The sequence below is a fragment of the Scardinius erythrophthalmus genome (assembly GCF_964197995.2).
Source record: "Scardinius erythrophthalmus genome assembly, chromosome: 11".
Classification (NCBI taxonomy): Eukaryota; Metazoa; Chordata; class Actinopteri; order Cypriniformes; family Leuciscidae; genus Scardinius; species Scardinius erythrophthalmus.
In genome coordinates, this window is record NC_138231.1 from 22,605,159 (window position 1) to 22,623,185 (window position 18,027).

Genomic DNA, 18,027 nt, shown 5'->3' on the forward strand with positions numbered 1-18,027 from the left:
AATATCATTGTGTTCTTGTCGGTCAGTGTTAGAGGATCTGTGTAACAGCTGAGGGTTAGCCTGACAGTTAGCCTGCCCTGGACCAGGCTAGTTTCCCAGCATAAGTTGCCAGGGTAACTGAGTTTGAACTATTTTAAGTTTGCTTTATGAAACAGAATCCACCGACAATAAGCCTGACTAACAGAAATAAGCCTGGCTTATACTCTAATCTTGGTTTATGGAACAGCCCCCGGAACAGTTCTCTCTTCTCAGTGTTGCAGAATTGGTGCATTTCCTCTGTGAAATTCACATTTGTGTTTGTTTTATTTTATCTATAAAATCATTATAACTGTGCTTTAAATCATTTTATTTAATACAAAACAACATGGCGTAATGTGACACCTGAACAAGAGTCACGCCTGTCTTTTCACGTGATTGAATCGCCTTGCGTAAACACACGACTTTATTCCTAATGATAAAGAATATAATTAATTTGGATGATAAAATGTCTTCAGAACTGTGCACTGTTTGTTTATTGGCAGGTTACGGAGACAGTCGCTCACAGTATCTTTCAGCTATGAGTGAAAAGCAGGATGGCGGTATGAAGTTAGAAGTTCACCCTCAGAGCACGAGTCCGTCTCCAGCACGAGAACCAGAGCTGATCCGGTGGAAATTGGATAACAGACTGGTTGATTACACTTGAATTAGGCTACCTGAATGTTTAAATGTTTCATTTTTACTTCTAAAATGTTTGTTAAATGAGTTTAAATGTAAGCAATATTGTATAGGCTACATGTTAAAACAGTGTAAAATATGCTGTATTGCTGTACTCATCAACAATAAAGGCCAATGTCATATACTGGTGGTTGTATGGAATACTATTTTACAGAGGTTTAGAGGAAATATATATATGTTTTTCATATTTTTACTCATAAATAAAAACAGTGAATATTACTCATAAATATTGTTGTTTAAATGTTAAATTATTTCTACTCAATTTTATTTGTTAATGTACCAGATGCAGTTACTCAGATTTACTTATTTTTTTACTTGCATTTACTCAATTCATATAGTATATTTCATTGATTTCACAGCTTTAAAATTTACTCAGTTTTTTTTTAGTGTAAAAATGTTTCACCAAAAAAATGTAGTAAATCATAGTTAAACTTTTTACAGTCTATAGTAGAAATAGCTAAGAAATGCAGGTTGAAAGAAAGGAAAGAACGTATTATGGGCAGTGATCATTCTCCTATAATAATTCATACAGAGATGGAATTGAAAAGGTAATGAGGGAGGGGAGATGGAAGTTGGAAGAAGCTGACTGAGAAGTTTAGAGAAATCAGTGAGAGCTGGTTGATGCGGGTTAGAAATTATTAGAATGTTGAGAAATTAAGTATAGAAATAAGTAACATAATACAGGCAGCAACAGAGGCTATTCCAAAATCCAAACCTTGTAAGTTAAATCAAATTGTATCATGGTGGACAATGGAGTGTGGTGAGGCAATAAGGAAAAGAAATAGAGTTTTTAAAGATTTGAAAAAGATCATTTTCAAAATCTAATTGAGTATAAGAGATTACAGGCAATAGTGAGGCAAACAGTTAGGAGAAGTAAAAAATTATATTGGAAAAGATTCTGTGACTCAATAAGGGAGGACAACACCAGTGGAGAAAGTCTGGGGAACAATAAAGAGAATGAGAGGATGTGGGAAAGAATATGGTTACCCAGCAATGAAGGAAGGCCAAAATATTGTTACTATAGTGAAGATAAAGCGGAACTAATAGCAAAGACACTAGTAAAAGTACATAGTTCTGAAAACCTTAATCAAGAGGAAAGAAGAGGAAGGGAAGTCACTAGTGCAAGATATAGGAATACCATTCAAGAAGATGATGGTGAGGATGGTAATGTAATAAATAGTTTATTTGCAATGGCTGAGCTTAAGAGCGCTCTTATGAAAACTGGGTAAGTCAACTCCAGGAAGGGATAATATATGCTATGCCATGCTGAAACAACTTCGTGACAAAGGGAAATAAGTGGTGTTAAATTTGTATAAGAAGGTATGGCAAGATGACACTATTCCAAGAAGTTGTAAAGAATATTATCATTTATATGGGCGACCTGGAAGCAGATATACAGGAGAGGATGAGTGATATGAATAGTCCTTGAGCGGATGACAACGGGAACTGGAAGAAGAGGACTCCAACGATCTCCAGAAGTCTGGGAACACAGACGAGCTCGATCCTATTCCATTACATACAACGGCGCTGGGTAAGAGAGCATACACAAGAATAACGAACCGACAACATGCAATAATCACTCCCGCTAGATATAGGCAGCTAACAAACAAAATTAACTAGCTGCAGCTGCGAACTGATTAAGTGATCAGCTGGTTTCTAAGCAACAAACAAGCAACACCCACACATATCAACAGATACACAAAACCAGACACTGTGACAAAGGGTCCAATGCTAGGATGGTATATTATCTGGAGATCAGAGGTTTGATAAAAAAAAAAAAAAAGATCAGAGTGGGTTTAGAAGAGGAAGGGGAACAATAGATCCTATGGTGTGTTTGGAGTATGACATAAGGAGGGCGCAGATAAATAAAGAAACAGTACTGGTTATATTTTTTATGTATAGAAAAGGCCTATGACATGGTGTGGAAGAAAGGATTGCTTATCAAGTTGAAACTAGTGGGAATAAAAGGAAGAGTTTTTAACTGATGTAAGGATTTCTTAACAGAAAGGAAAATAACAGTTAAAATTAATGTATTGAGTATTGAGTAGATACTATAAAGTAGAGAATGGTACGCCTCAAGGGAATATCATTAGTCCTTTGTTATTTTCATTAATGATAAATTATGTGTTTAAAGATGTGGGATGCTCAGTTGATGTAGCTCTGTTTGCAGATGATGGAGCTATGTGGAAGAAGAGTAGGAATGTGGAATATGTTGTTAAGAAAATGCAGCAAGCAATAAATAACATTGAAAAGTGGGAATTTGAATGGGGATGTAGATTCTCAGTGGATAAATCAAAGACAGCTGTTTGCCAGCAACTCCTAAAAGCTGTTTGCCAACCGCCCAAAAAAAAAAAGAAAAAAAAAAAGACCTGAGTTAGTCAGAGTGGTCCAGCCATAGACATCATATAGATAGACGCCCTATCGACCGCTACTGCCTACTGGCGCGGTCGAGCCATGGGGCCGCCATCTTAGACCGGTCACCCGCTCCACTCAGTGTAATCTGTATGGCAGGTGCAATGAGCTGTCAGCACATTAAATTAATCATATCTCACTGAATACCGAACTGATTTTCACTTGGGTTTTTTTGCTGCAAAGGTCATTCATGTTGCTATGATACAGGACACATGGTTCAGCGTATTTTAATATTCATAGTAGGCTTAACAGTAATATAATATTCTGAAATAAGATATAAGGTGACCAGACGTCTAAAATCAAAATATGTGATGTAGGATATAAGGTATTTTATAAATCACACACTATAAATATGATAAAGAAGCGGAAACAGATAGTTACAGTAAAATATTTTAATAAGTTGAAGAAACATGTGTATTACATTGCTTCCTGATATCACGTGCGCAAACACAAATAACCTATATTTATATATAAAACAGTTAGGTCCGGTCGAACAATGTATGAATTAACTTCAGTTTGGATTATATTGGTAATACACTTACCTAACGCTAAAAGTAAGTTTCGTGCCTCTAACAAGTCCTTTCGAACTTCTTTCTGATCTGAATGGTATGTGGAAAACACTTAGGGGAGACTTCTCTCAGTGTCTAGAACGCAACTGAATGCCTTTTCAAGCGTCTCAATACTAAATACAAATAACCACAGGAAACTACTTTTAAACTCGAAATTACTTGATTTACAGAGGGTCTATTCGCACGTCTATTAATATAAACGTTACCTGAGGTTATCTTCCCGGACCTTTTTACAGAAGGTAAAAGTCGCCGTAATCTTTACTGACATTGTCCGTAATGATTACTGAGATGCACATTCGAACGGGACTAAAATAACAGAGAAGCTCTTGTAATTATTACTTTACCCCACCTCTCCATGTCGGGTGAACACCGGCTGGTGCAGTAAACATAACGTTAGCTGGCTACGTTTTCAGTAGGCTGATATCAAAGATCCTTGCTCCTTCTCAATTATCTGGTAATATTCTATTCACAAAATACAACCAATAGTACGGTAATGTTAAAAGTAATCCCCCGGGCTCTATTTGCGATGGTCCGCCGATTAGAACAGGAAAAATGCTCCACATTGCTCTCTGGCATCTACTGCTGCCATGCAACGAAACTAGGAGTACGACCGGTTTAAGATGGCGGCCGCATTTCTCAGTGCCCAGCGGCCAATAGGGCATCTAGTCTCTATATAATATCTATGGGTCCAGCCACAGTAACATTTGAGTGGCTGTCCTTGGTGTTTATGTTTTTGTAGCAGTAGGGGATTTCCCCTTTCCTTTTCTTTGCGTCATTACCCTTATATGGGAGTGGGAGGATGAGGTAATCAGTGCCGGTGTATTTAAGTGAGTAGACTGGAAGCCCTTGATAGGCTTTGTCATACCCGCCCCTCTTCCGATTTTTAAGGTAAGCGACGGAGGTTACATACGGCGTCATGGAGTTTTAAAGTGTTTAGAGTATGTGCTTTTTTTTTATCTTTGAAGGATTCCTGTAATCTTTTTTTGGCTGTATGCCCTGGAGTTGCGTCAAGCGCTCATGGGAAGCTTTAAGGTAGGCGATCGCAATGTTGTGATGCGGGTTATATGGGGTTAGTCAAGTTTAATGGGGTTTATTGTGTGTTTTAGCGGGACATTCGTGAGTGCATCCTGACTTTGTGATAACGTTATGTGTGGTTCGTGAGATGTGTGTGATTCTCGTGTGGTACGTATGATTTAGTAAATGTTTTATATACTTTGAAGTAACGTTAGACTCTGATCTAAGTGTTATGTTTTGTTTTGCAGTCTCCCGTGTACTACGTGATTAATTCAGGTCGTGCTGCTGTTTTTCGTGACTAGATCAGTCTCTTTGTTTCTCGTGAACGGATAGTTTGCTTGATGATTGCCGTGTTTTGTTTTGTTTTTCATTTCATGGTTTGGGTTATTTTTTGTTATTTCCTTAATGAGGTTTGCTTGACCAGTGTGATTTGGGCCGTTGGTCGTGTGTGTAATTAATTATATTATATCATATCATATCAGTAGTGTCTCCCTAATGGTCACCTGTTGAGACCAATAATTACTGATTTGGTCAATCTTTCTATTTGTGTCGGATGTGAGTACTGTGATTATTTTGTATTTGTATCGTAGGCTACCCACTAATCTTTCTTTTTTTTTTTTTTTTTTTTGAGTCAAGGCTGAGGGCGCCGAGGGGGAGGCTAGTCACCTGGGTGAACACATTTGCTGTAAGGTTGGAGCACCAGGGTTGAGCACCTCGCCTTATTTGGTTTGCCGTGCACACATAAATGGTTGAGCGCACAGTTTTTTATAGCTAGCTTGCCACCCCTAAAGCAACTTTAGCCTTGTTCATGTATATATATTTTTTTTATTAATTCTTTTTTTCTTTTATATTATTTTGTGGAGACGATACATTTGTCCTTTTTTTGGTTGTGATGTTTTGTTTGATGTGATAACTTGCTTGGATCACGTATGCCCGGAGGAATGTTCTTTTAACATTGTTCTTAGTATTGTTACAATAAACTTACTAGTGATTTATACTATTTAAAGATACAAGCAGAATATTTTCTTCTCAAATAAAATTATTTGTTTGCTGAATTACACGACTCTGACTTTTCTCTGCACCACCGAACCTGGGTTCCTTTTTTTATATTTCCTTGGGTGTAATTCCCAAGGTGGTGTAGTCAGGCTATCTGAATTGAGTTATATTACAAAAATACTGCTTCGGTCACAAACTGGCGCAGTCGGCAGGGTGGTTGCATTGTAAAAGCAGAGACGTGGATTCTGTAAGCTTATATTGACCCACATTTTGTTTTGAAGTTGGTTTTCTTTGCGTATTTTTTTTTTTTTTTTTGAAAAACAGCAGCCGACTCTGACTCTGAGGTGACGCCCAAGCCCTGGACTAATGGAGGTCCCTTCTGAACGAACATCTTCCCTGAGTTTTCTGTGTAGTTTTGTTTTCTCTCTTTTGTTTTGTCCTGTTTTACAGTCATGGAGGATGAATTGATAACTTAGAGACACTGTGCTACAACTGAAAGCTGAAAATGAACGTTTGCGCCAGGAGCCGGCGGCAACTGTGTCAATGGACTTTATTCCGGCCCTCTGTGACAATACTGTAGCAAGGCCATCTACCAGTGTGGCTGCGGAAGGTGAGGCCAGGGATGAAATTAAATGTTGTTCAGATGCAGAGCAGGGAGACCCGGAAATCTTTTCCAGGAAACAGCAAGAGGGGGAGAGTCTTCACAAGTTTTCTTTGGCTCTGATGTGTCTTCTGGACCTGGTGAAACATGTTGCACCAGCGGGCATGTTGAACTTAAGTACGATAATGCTTATCCATTGTTCTCTGTATCCTCTGTAGATTTGAGTACGATGACGCCTATCCATTGTTCTCCGTAAATGTTTTGAGTACGATGACGCCTATCCATTGTTCTCTGTAAATGTTTTGAGTACGATGATGCCTATCCATTGTTCTCTGTAAATGTTTCGAGTACGATGATGCCTATCCATTGTTCTCCGTAGATGTTTTGAGTACGATGATGCCTATCCATTGTTCTCTGTAAATGTTTCGAGTACGATGATGCCTATCCATTATTCTCCGTAGATGTTTTGAGTACGATGATGCCTATCCATTGTTCTCTGTAAATGTTTCGAGTACGATGATGCCTATCCATTGTTCTCCGTAGATGTTTTGAGTACGATGACATTTATCCATTGTTCTCTGTGTTCTCCGTAGATGTTTTGAGTACGATGACGCCTATCCATTGTTCTCTTTATCCTCTGTAGACGATTTTAAGTACGGTGAAGCATATCCATCGTTCCCTGTAGATAATTTTAGTGCGGTGAAGTATATTCATCGCCCACTGTAAATGATTTTAAGTGTGGTGTCGCTATGGTGGCTCCTGTGTCTAATTTTTGTCTGCCCACTTTAGGCCCTAGCACTAGCCTTGTGACATCAATGGGTTGTTAGTTTTGTCTCTAATGGTTACAGTTGAGTTTACTTATCGTCGGGGCGCCGATAAAAGAAGAGGGGGGTGGAATGTAGCAGTAGGGGATTTCCCCTTTCCTTTTCTTTGCGTCATTACCCTTATATGGGAGTGGGAGGATGAGGTAATCAGTGCCGGTGTATTTAAGTGAATAGACTGGAAGCCCTTGAATGTAGGCTTTGTCATACCCGCCCCTCTTCCGGTTTTTAAGGTAAGCGACGGAGGTTACATACGGCGTCATGGAGTTTTAAAGTGTTTAGAGTATGTGCTTTTTTTTTTATCTTTGAAGGATTCCTGTAACCTTTTTTTGGCTGTATGCCCTGGAGTTGCGTCAAGCGCTCATGGGAAGCTTTAAGGTAGGCGATCGCAATGTTGTGATGTGGGTTATATGGGGTTAGTCAAGTTTAATGACTTTGTTTAATGACAAAAATACTGCTTCGGTCACATTTTGTTGTTACTTTGTAACAGATTTATTTATTTTTGGCATGTTTAATTTTGTTAGTTTCAGTTAACTTCCATCTTTTTGTATGGACTTTGTTTGAAGATGACTTTTGTTATTTCTGCCCGTGTATATTATTTTGGTCCTTTTTGGTTGGAAGAAAATCAAGAAATAAATGTTATCTGTTCACTACCTGTCCTGCCTGTTCTTGGCCTTGACCACCACACCCATGTAGTAACCTTAAGTTAATCAGTGCTTTCTTAGCTAAGTACACTGTAAGTGCACGTACTGTTAGAAGTTTTGTCAAAGAAATTAGACAGCCTTTGCATTTTGAGGAGAGAAAAAAGGAAACTGGTTCTCTCTGCTGCCTCAGGGCACACTGTAAATGCTCTATCTCATTACTGCAAAAGAAATAGAGACCAAAGTGAGTAAACTTAATCAAGAGCTCTCCCTCTTGCCTGATACCAGAAATACTCCACCAGTAAAACCAGCAGCATAAAAGTCAGTTAAGCGGAGATTACAAAGCTGATTCAATATTACAGGCATATTGAAATGATTTCCCCTTTACATACTTTGAGACTGTAGCTCTGTTCCAAAAACTAGAAATCTGCCATCTTGGCAATATGGCATCATAGGCATCTCAAATGTAATGTAGGCAAAACAAAACAAAACAACATGCCGCTTTATTAAAAAATATAGGTAACACTTTACAATAAGGTTTCATTAGTTAACATTAGGTAACTACATTAGTTAAAATGAATTAATAATGAACTTCAGTTCTACAGCATTTATTAATCTCTGTTGATGTTAATTTCAAAATTTACTAATACATTTTTTAAAATCAAAAGTTGTATTTGTTAACATTAGTTAAAGGCAGGGTCGGCAGGTTTTTTTCTAAAAAACTTTTTTCAAAATTTGTTTAAACTTTCTTTATATACAAATACATAATTAAAATGTAAGTACTCTGAAAAAGAGAGTATAAAAATTGAGTGTCTGTAGTCCTCTCAGGGCGCAATAAACACAGCTATTTATTTCCATTCGGAACGAATGAAATGATTGGCTGGGCGCCTGTCACTCTCCCTCGCTACCATGGCTACCACCCCTGCCGCTACAGGAGCTGCACACATGCACGCACTCGTTTGACTCGAGGAGGGGAAGAGGCACGGAGAGAGGGGTCAGGGTATATTCTGGCAAACCGTTTGCCAGTCACGTCTAGCAAGCGATGGGAAATTCGCAAAGCACAATGTTATTTTCTGTTTCCCCAGCACGATACCATAGAACGGCATAAAGTAAGAGGTTTGAGAAGTAAGAGGCGGGGCACCAGTTAAAAAATTTCAAAGTTAAAGTTCACGCAAACTGGTAGCCTATTAATAGACCAGGTTTAGTCAAATATTGATTGTTTATAGCTGAATTAGTTATAGGCTATATACAATTATACACAACCGATTTTATTGGTTTATAGCCTACAGCAATCCTACGCATGTAGGCTACACGTCTGGTACGAGTTTATGAATGATCTATGATGCTGTTTGGCCGTACTACAGAAATATTAAGTGATAACGATTTCAGTAACAATCAATTCAGGGCCGGCCCGAGGCATAAGCGAACTAAGCGGCTGCTTAGGGCCCCCTCGCCACCAGGGGGCCCCCAAGCGATTTTTTTTTTTTTTTTTTTTTTTTACATATTTATTAAATTAAACAAGTGATATAAATGAATGAATGAATGGATAAATAATTCAATACAAGAAAATTCTGATTTCATGACCAATATACCTGCCTACAACTTCTGCTGTGTCTGCCAGTGTTTGAGTCATGCGCATAACCTCGCCTGCATAGACAATTCGTGCGCAAAGTCACGGTAATGTTAAGCCATGTCACAAAAATTTGATTTGATCAATGATTTATCTTTTAAATTTAATGAGATTCAGAACAGAACAAGATTAAAAAAGAACTATAAACAAGCCAAAACGAAATAATTTAAAGTGAAAGTGAAAGCGGCGTTGGGCTCACGCATCTCTCTCATTAGAATCAAAATGTTTCAACAATCGCGATGGATTTGGATGGTAAACTATTCTTTATTATAGGCTTATTTGTACTTCACCCACGTTCCAATATCGAGGGAAAAATCATTCTCTTCATATGCGCAAAAGTGCTTGAAATCCAATATCGAGGGAAAAAATCATTCTCTTCACATGCAAAAATGTGCTTGGAAACATAACAGTGGAGCGGTGCTTAGGCTATGCAGCGCTGAATGGTACGAATTGTAGGTTACTACTGACTATTTAAACAGAGCAGTGTAATTTTTTATATGTTAGGTTGACTATTTTATTATTATATTTTATTACGGCTATAACGAACAGGCTGTGATGTCAAGATTGCAATGCTGGAATATGTTGTATGTTGTGTGTGTGTGTGTGTGTGTGTGTGTGTGTGTGTGTGTGTGTGTGTGTGTGTGTGAGGCGCGGGCGCGATCGAACAGTGGAAACATAAAAACATACTCCGTCATGTTCATACAAGACATCATTCAAACTGCAAAGTATATGCAAAGGATATTTTGCAAATAATTTTTTTTAATATGTTTGTTTTCAATTTGTTTTCAGACGTTTCAAAGAGTAAGTAAAAGTAAAGAAAAAGTTATTTTTTTTATTTAAGTATCTATTTTTTATTAAGTATTTATTTTGTATTAATACATAACCTCATTGTATTCATTTATAATGTAACATTATAGAGTGACATTGTGTCAATAATCGTCAAGCACAGGTGACTCCGCGTGGTGGGAGGGGGCCCCCCAAATCAAATTCTGCTTAGGGCCCCCAAAAGGCTCGGGCCGGCACTGAATCAATTGGATAATGTTTTGATTAACTTACGAATCAAGTTAGATGAAGTTACTGTAAAAATGTATTCGTATAGCCTAGAGCTCAATTCACATCGTTTTCGTTTCAAAGTTATACAAAAAGTCATATTGTAAGCTTTATGGCTAGACGATATCACGAAATATGTTGCTGATAAATGATACACTGTTTGAGAGTTAGCCTAGTTATATTAAATTAATTTACCCGATATATCAGTGCCACTTTTAGTGGGCAATGAGCATGACTGCATGAAATTACTGGCATGTCAAAGTCTGATATAGACAATATTTTTTCCGCATGCTATGCATGGCTCCGTTATTTTACTTCATGCTTCTTCGTTTTTCCATTAGGATCTGTGAATAAACACAACATCGGGATTTTACACATGGTGTAGGCCTAATAATTCACTGTAGGCTATTTCAGTAAAATGTCAGAAAACATCTTTATTTTAAAGCAAAACCACCGTGACAAATAAGACAATAATAGGCTACCAAATAGAACACAAGCCCTGCCTGGCCATTGGGTTTTGTGCGTACAATGGGAATAAAAACCGCGCAGTGCTAAAATGTGAAAATAAAGAAAGAAATATATATTTTTTTTTTTTACTAAAACAGATATTATGTCGATCTTTAGCCAATATTATTATGTAGCCTATAGGCTAAACGTGCTCAAGAGCGTATTTAAGCAATAGGCCTACATGTTATCACTTATCTGCTGGGTATTATTTTATTATATTATAGGCTAATTGCACAGATATACAGCAGTGGTTTTTATGGTTATGCAGCTAGCTATATGTGAGTGTTAATATTTGAAAACATTTTTATATACATTACACGCAGATTAAAACATGAACACACAATGCGGGGGTAGATAAATAAATAATTGGATTTTTTATGTCACAGTCGTAGGGCCTATGTGTCAGGTTTTAAAATCATCGGTGCCGTCACCAATAGGCCGCTGTCAGTAGCCTAAAAGAGGCCTAGAAATAGGGTTTCGTTCCACCAAACAGGGCACTAATTTTTCTTTTGCTCAATATGTTCAACGTTAATAAAAGGTATCCAAGAAAAAAGTTCTCCACGCATTTTCCTGCAGTTAATGAGAAAAGTGTATTTATTGGCGCACTATATTGACTGCGTATTGAGACATCTAAAACGGTTGAGCTCGATTTTCAACCAATCAGCATCGAGAATGTAAGTAGGTCACAGCCGAAATCAAGCCAATATCACTACGCACATGTAAACAGAGGAGGACGTAAGCAGCACATCTTCATCTGATAGCGGCGATCAAGCTCGATTAACACCCGTAAAGTGTATTCTTCATGTCGGAAAAGATGGTGGGAAAGGTCCGCAGCCCTTTACTGAAGTCCGATGGGAAAAAATCAAGTAATGTGCGTAGGAATGGCTCAAACGTCGGACACTACGGAGCTAACGTTAGCTATTGCTAATAAACATGTTGCCCTCCTGGACAAACTGGTCTCTGATGTCCCAACAACTACGGGTTTCACCCGGCCTGATATCGGCGTTTTATAGGCTAGACAAAAAAAAAAACGCTTGACTTGTGTGTATGTGCGTGATGGCTAGATTAAGTGGTCGGGTTAGTGTGTGTGTGTGTGTGTGTGAGAGAGAGAGAGAGAGAGATGGGTAGGTTTAGGGGTCGGGTTAGTGTGTGTGTGTGTGTGTGTGTGTGTGGACATGTTTTTCTACACCGGTGGGGACTTAAACCTGAATGCACACAGACTTATGGGGACTCGTGTCACCGTGGGGACCTAAATTGAGGTCCCCATGGGTACAAAAGCTTATAAATCATACAGAATTAGTTTTTTTGAAAATGTAAAAATGCAGAATGTCTCCTGTGATGGGTAGGTTTAGGGATAGGGGCAGTGTAAGGGGATAGAATATACAGTTTGTACAGTATAAAAACCATCACGTCTATGGAGAGTCCTCACAAAGATAGTGCACCAGACGTGTGTGTGTGTGTGTGAGAGAGAGAGAGAGAGAGAGAGAGAGAGAGATGGATGGATAGGTTTAGGGGTCAGGTTAGTGTGAGAGTGTGTGTGAGGAGAGAGAGATAGGCCGCTGTCAGTAGCCTAAAAACTGCCTAGAAATAGGGTTTCATTCCACATATTTAATATCAGAAATATATAGAGATTCCTTAGGAAAAAGTTCTCCACACACAATCTTGCAGTTTTTGAGAAAAATTATGCTAAAGGTGCCCATTTTGAAAAAAAGGGAAAACATAAGGAATTTTGCACTTTCAAACCTGTTATCATATAAACCCAAAAATGCCGAATTACCACTTGAAGTACAAAATAAAATTTTGAAATTTTAAAACAGTTTGAAATGTGTGATATACCTGAAGTTGCTATCTAGGGACAGTGAACATGATAAGATTATCAAGAAAACTTCTACTGTAACATTAACATCCCAATTACTTCTCATTATGTTGTTCCAATTCAAAGGTAATATTTGAGGTAAAATCTGAATAACAAATAGAATTAAGCCAAAATATAATAACAGAACTCCCAACTCTCACGCATTCACCGTGAGACTCACGCAATTGACACTTTTCACACGCTCTCACACCACACATCCATTCTCAGGAAAGCCATTTATTGACCATAATATAGGCACGTTAGTTGGCTAGAAAAAGAGCTATAGAGAGTATTTTGCTAAATATGTGTGTACTATATTACATATTTATTATATTTGTACTTATATCATTAAATAAAGTTGTTATTATAATAAAAAACACATATTTAATTTGAGTTATTTTTAACCTTAAATAATACTACCAGCTGATAGGGCTGTCTGTGTGTAGCCTATTTTTCGCCTATCTTATTTATCCAAATGAGTCAACATTAAATCAAATCACAAGAATTGAAATCGTGAAATTTCTTTAAGAAATTTGTAAAAAACAAAAAAACAAAACTTAGCTTACCAGAAATTGTACCATATAAACATTGTAACATGTTGTCAAAATTCAGTTTAGTTACTAAAATGTTTTGACAATCACAATACACTTATTGTGATGCAAGTTTTTTTTTTTTTTGCAACCCCCCCCCCCAAATCTCACTCCAAGTTAAACTCAAAAGTATACAAAGAAAAACACTTTTAAAAATAACACATTTAATGGTGAATTGTTAATTTGCATATACGAGCAGTAACTGCACTACATGTACATATTCACAGGAATGATTTTTGTAAACAAGATTTAATTTTTATTTATTTATTTACCTACCCATCTCTCTCACACACACACACACACACACTAACCCAACCCCTAAACCTACCCATCTCTCTCTCTCTCTCTCTCACACACACACACACACACACACACACACACACACTAACCTGACCCCTAAACCTACCCATCTCTCTCTCTCTCTCTCTCTCTCTCTCTCTCTCTCTCTCTCTCTCTCTCTCTCTTTCTCTCTCTCACACACACACACACACACACTAACCTGACCCCTAAACCTACCCATCTCTCTCTCTCTCTCTCTCTCTCTCTCACACACACACACACACTAACTCGACCCCTTAACCTACCCATCACGCACATGCACACAAGTCAAGCGTCTATAAAACGCCGATATCAGGCCGGGTGAAACCCGTAGTTGTTGGGACATCAGAGACCAGTTTGTCCAGGAGGGCAACATGTTTATTAGCAATAGCTAACGTTAGCTCCGTAGTGTCCGACGTTTTGAGCCATTCCTACGCACATTGCTTGATTTTTTTCCCATCGGACTTCAGTAAAGGGCTGCGGACCTTTCTCACCATCTTTTCCGACATGAAGAATACACTTTACGGGTGTTAATCGAGCTTGATCGCCGCTATCAGATGAAGATGCGCTGCTTACGTCCTCCTCTGTTTACATGTGCGTAGTGATATTGGCTTGATTTCGGCTGTGACCTACTTACATTCTCGATGCTGATTGGTTGAAAATCGAGCTCAACTGTTTTATATGTCTCAATACGCAGTCAATATAGTGCGCCAATAAATTACAATTTCTCATTAACTGCAGGAAAATGCGTGGAGAACTTTTTGCTTGGATACCTTTTATTAACGTTGAACATATTGAGCAAAAGAAAAATTAGTGCCCCGTTTGGTGGAACGAAACTGAACGATACAGCTCACGTACAGCGGCCTGTTTGTTTGCAGCCGGTGTGAAAGCACAATGGGCACGCACGCGCAGCAAACGCTCTTCCGACGCGCCACTCAGGCGTGCTGTATGAAACCGGCCTTAAAATAATTGTAATGTGGCGATCGGGTGCGGATATCTATAAATCAGAGAAAATTATGTTGCGGGTGGGTGGCGGTGCATTATTAATTAGAAGCTGCCGATTCGGGTGACGTTTAATATGTTCCGCGCATCTAATGTATAGCCTCAGTATTAAACGATCAAGCTTTAGATGATTTTTTTCCACAGAAAATGAATGACACAAAACCATTTAAAACTTACCATACATACATGAAATAATAGCCTAGAATGCGTTATGCAATGATTTAATAAATTATGTTAGGAATTATGAATTTGGAATATAAATTATGGAAGTCTTATTTCTCTGATGATTGGCTACACTGAATTTCTGAATTTCTATAGTTTATAAAACGTCTTAAGTGTGGCTAGGCTACCCTGTACCATCTGGAAGCTTTACAGCATGGCCACTAGTTTGAGAACCACTATTAGGCTAAAATCTGTGTTAACGCACTTTACAATTATATTACAAAATGGAGGTGTGAACTTAGATATTAAATTAAATATTTTATTAAGATATTACATAAGAATGGGGTTGCTCATGCCAATATCTTATATCGTTGGATTCTTTATTGGATTATAGGGGAGAGCGGGGCACAAAGTAACGCTTTTTGACTTTCTCAGTTTGTGTAAATCTACTTATGGTTCAGAGTATTTTTTTTTCCCATATTAATTTACCACATGTCTAGTACAATTATGTGTTTTTGTTTTATTAATACAGTATATACTTTTTTCTTGATATACCCCAAAAGAATGGAAGTGAAATGTGACAACATGCCCCATAGGTGGGGTACATTGTAACATGTGTGGGGCACATTGTAACATGACCATATGACAGCTTAAAATGTTATCTGATCTAATAAAAAAAATACAAAACAAACTAAAATATTTAATAAATAAAATACAATTAAAAAACGTTTTCATATAAAATAATGGCATTTTTTAATAATTAAATAGAAACTCATTTTTGAGTTTTGACTACGAACACATGAAAACGTCTCAGGTTATGACTGTAACCTATGTTCCCTGAGAACAGGGAACGAGACACTACGTCAGAATGACGCTATGGGGAACGCCTCAGGCGTGACAGGTGTCTGAAATCAAATATCAACTCATGTTGACCGGCGACAGCCCGTGAATCATCAGCTTGATTGATTAACGCGCGACCTGGATGTATAAAGGGGAGCCTTGCACACAAGACAACATCCTATCGTCTGAAGGGACTGTTGCAGGCAGGCCCCGAGGCATGGCAGAAAGACGTAGTGTCTCGTTCCCTGTTCTCAGGGAACATAGGTTACAGTCGTAACCTGAGACGTTCCCTTTCGAAAGGGAACTCTACACTACGTCAGAATGACGCTATGGGGAACGATATACCAACGCCACCATGCTAAGGGGAGTGCATGCCCTCAGGTCACACTGGGCTGTCAGTGACAGCATTCCCTACGGTCATAGCCCAAGCTAAAGGAACCAAGAAAAACCTCCACAGATTTAAAGGAAGGTCTACCTGGGCCAGCTCAAAGGCCTAGGACCACAATTCAAAAACTAGAAAGGGTCCCTTCTAGGGAATGTGGCTAGGGGACCCGAGGGAACCCCAGCCAGTCACTATTCAGGGGAACGTGCCACCTGAAATGCCACCAGGCAGGCCTGACCTGGTGTCACTACATAAGACACTAAAGTCTGGCCACTTCCTGTCTGTCCGAAGACAGAGCCTCTGGACACTTGCCTTTGGAAGGCATCCAACCCGAGGGACTGCGAAGCAGGCAGTGAACCACTCAGCCCGGATCTCAGAGACGGGACATCCTGGAGAGTATGACTCAGCATAGTGCTTTACGACCCTTGCCAGCGAGGGGAGTTTCTCTACTCGATCCATGGATCTACCCAGTGTTTGTGTTTCAAAACACTAAGGAGGCCTGTGAGGGCCTAAAGGGAGCTCACCTCCAGGAAGGCCTGGTAGGACCTCTAACCTGGCGACCACAACATGTTATATGGAGAGGAAGCCTACTACTGTACATATACTAACACATAACTAGCTTGCTATTTGCATGAAGGCCTCTGCAGGATGACTCTGAAAGTAGAGGAAGCCTGAAACATGCAATATGCATATGGAGGCCTCTGCAGTACGACTCTCAAATGGAGAGGAAGCCTACAACATATACTGACAAAAGCTAGCTTGCTACTTGCACGAAGGCCTCTGCAGGATGACTCTGAAAGTAGAGGAAGCCTGAAACATGCAATATGTATATGGAGGCCTCTGCAGTACGACTCTCATATGGAGAGGAAGCCTACTACATAACCAACATAAAAACTAGCTTGCTATTAGCATGAAGGCCTCTGCAGGATGACTCTGAAAGTATAGGAAGCCTGAAACATGCAATATGTATATGGAGGCCTCAGCAGTACGACTCTCATATGGAGAGGAAGCCTAACACATATCTAGCAATAGTATACGCAATACAGTAAGTATATGGAGGCCTCAGCAGTACGACTCTCATATGGAGAGGAAGCCTACTACATAACCAACACAAAAACTAGCTAGCTATTAGCATGAAGGCCTCTGCAGGATGACTCTGAAAGTAGAGGAAGCCTGAAACATGCAATATGTATATGGAGGCCTCTGCAGTACGACCCTCAAATGGAGAGGAAGCCTACAACATACACTGACAAAAGCTAGCTTGCTACTTGCATGAAGGCCTCTGCAGGATGACTCTGAAAGTAGAGGAAGCCTGAAACATGCAATATGTATATGGAGGCCTCTGCAGTACGACTCTCATATGGAGAGGAAGCCTACTACATAAACCAACATAAAAGCTAGCTTGCTATTAGCATGAAGGCCTCTGCAGGATGACTCTGAAAGTAGAGGAAGCCTGAAACATGCAATATGTATATGGAGGCCTCTGCAGTACGACTCTCATATGGAGAGGAAGCCTACTACATAAACTAACACAAAAGCTAGGCTGCTATTAGCATGAAGGCCTCTGCAGGATGACTCTGAAAGTAGAGGAAGCCTGAAACATGCAATATGTATATGGAGACTTCAGCAGTACGACTCTCATATGGAGAGGAAGCCTAACACATATATCTAGCAATAAGCATACGCAATACAGTAAGTATATGGAGGCCTCAGCAGTACGACTCTCATATGGAGAGGAGGCCTAGCACATATATAAGCAATAACTAGCCCGTCTAGGCTAAAAAAATATATGGAGGCCTCAGCAAAACGACTCTCATATGGAGAGGAAGCCTACTACATATACTGACAAAAAACTAGCTTGCTATTTGCATGAAGGCCTCAACAGGATGACTCTAAAAGTAGAGGAAGCCTGAAACATGCAAT